This window comes from Stegastes partitus, unplaced genomic scaffold (assembly GCF_000690725.1).
Source record: "Stegastes partitus isolate 25-593 unplaced genomic scaffold, Stegastes_partitus-1.0.2 Scaffold536, whole genome shotgun sequence".
Taxonomy (NCBI): domain Eukaryota; kingdom Metazoa; phylum Chordata; class Actinopteri; family Pomacentridae; genus Stegastes; species Stegastes partitus.
In genome coordinates, this window is record NW_007578267.1 from 79,708 (window position 1) to 82,036 (window position 2,329).

A 2,329-nucleotide genomic window follows, 5' to 3' on the forward strand; every position below is an offset into this window, starting at 1 on the left:
ATTTATTTTACAGATTTTCCCAGTTTTATTAGACAACAGATAATACTTAGTAAAATCACAGGAGATAAAAATGATTCATTTACATGTTATCTGTAGAAGTTTAAATAAAAAAGCAAGTGAAAACTGTAATCAACCATCTGTACAAACAGTAATTCATTTTTTGTGTGACTGTGCAATTGCACTACTAAATTTCATTGCATTTAAATCAGCTAAAATACCATTATTATTCAGGATATTTGTTGTTCTTTTCACTTTATGCATTGTTTTGTTTTGTTTTTAATTCCTACAAGTGTGTTAACTGAATGTTTTCATGTGCAGGTTCCTCTTGTACCTCTGAAGCGCCCACCCTGTAGCCGGCGCTGTGGCTTAGTTGGTGAAAGCGCCTGTCTCTAGTAAACAGGAGATCCTGGGTTCGAATCCCAGCAGTGCCTTGAATATTGTCTTGACAAAAAAACACATCTTTAAGGGGCCTAATGTTGGAGGCTCCGGGTTACTACCCAGAAGTCTGGGGTTTAAGCCCCAGTGGTTAGCCCTGAACTCTGTCTGCTGCTGGGCCGCCTTATCACGGCGAACCCAGACCGCAACTCCGATAAGTGGAAAGAGTAGTCCACGGCGCCGTAAGGTATTCGTGATAAATAAAGGTTTCTTATTATTATTTCTCCGGAACTTTTGGTGACATAAGCAAGATAAATGTGCTGTAAAGTGCAGTCAGGGGAATCTGACTTTTCTCACATCGGTCCATGTTGTGCTGATTATGCAGGATAACAATATTAAAAGTGTCCAGTCAGTGAGTTACTTGTATTTAATAAGAAATAAGTTTTAATCCTCTGGGGCAGAAAAAAAAAGAGTCTGTGAATGCAAAACAAAGACAGTAATGTTGTGTCTTCTTTAACTATGCTGAGCAAAAGAAACGATAAGTACAATTATTTAGTTTTTTTAAAGAAACAGCCCAAAACTTAACTTTTCTCTGAATTTTGCAAGTTCAAGACAGGTTGCCGATCGATTTTCTTGAGGTGCTGCGTCTCATGTGCCCCTCTGATGACTTGAAAACACCTCCAACGATGTGTTTTTCTCCGTCACCTCCAGCTCTCCTTGGCGGTGCATCCACACAACACAGCATCTGCAACGGGGACTGCCTGATAATAGAATTAGATACTGAGCTCTTTTCCCTTCAATTATCTGCTTGCTGCTTCATGTTAAGACTCCTGCTGCTACTCAGTCAACCCTTCTTCCCAACATCCTGGAGGGGGGATGAGTTGAAATGCCGTATCGATTTCTACCACGTCTCACATTGTTGCATTCAGTGCTTGGCTGGTTTGGGTTGTGTTACTTTAATTCTTTTTCAGGCTCTCGTTCTCTCTCTCTCTCTCTCTCCAGGAGACAAAGCTTCACTGTACCCTGTCAGATAAAATAGGCAGAGTCTATAAAAGACCAAGGAGGAGAAAGTAACTACACCAGTTAAAAGAAGAAGAAGAAGAAAAAAAAAATCAACTCTGGTTGGTGAGCAAAGATGAAGAACAGGAGTAAGTGAAAATTCATAAAATTCAGAAACATCAAAGCCCTTTGTAAAACTATCTCCTCAACCCAAAGGGATTTGATTTTATTTCTTTTTCCTGTTCTTTTTTCTTCTCTCTTTGTTCTCTTGCGTTTCACACTTTTCATCTCCGTTGTCCTGGACAATGAGAAGGTTTCAAGTGATTTCACCGTCAGCGTGAGAAATGATTGTGAAGCTTTGCATTCAGATGCAAACAGGTTGCCATCGAAATCTGGGACTCTCCACCGTAGCTACTTGTAATCCAGGAGCCACACCATGTCTCACAAAACGATAACTTCTTTTTAACTTTTATTAGTTTAAATTCTTGGCAACTCCACCTAATTGTTGGCTAATGCTACAATGAGCAATGAGGTGGAACATGAGTGAAGCGAGGCCGATGGACAGTCCACTGCAGAAGTGACAACGCATTGTGCACAACTTTAAGCTTTAATATTGCTTAAATCGGAGAGTTATATACAAATTCACCCCCTGCACAGTTGTCATGAATGGGAAAACTGGCTGCAGAGACCAAAACTGTTTTATATACCAGGCCATAAACATGTTAATTCTGCTGTAAAAATTGGACATTTTAACATGGTGGTCTATGGGGATTGGCTCTTATTTGAAGCCAGCCTCAAGTGGCCATGTGAGGAACTACAGCTTCTGGCGCTTTCACATCGACTCACTTTCTCAGACCTAGGGGTTTCTGCTTGATATTTTTTTGTCCCTGTGATGTTAAAGAAGTGTTGACAGAGCCACACAGTGTACGTTAGGAGGTGGACGCATTGTTATGCA

The 2,329-nt window shown here is 40.4% G+C and overlaps 1 non-coding gene across 1 annotated transcript; it reads left to right on the plus strand.

Moving 5' to 3' along the window:
- The first annotated feature begins 355 nt into the window (after positions 1-355).
- trnastop-cua (transfer RNA amber suppressor (anticodon CUA)) lies at positions 356-431 on the plus strand. The gene has a single exon. It is a non-coding gene; the product is annotated as a tRNA-Tyr (tRNA).
- Positions 432-2,329: the final 1,898 nt, after the last annotated feature.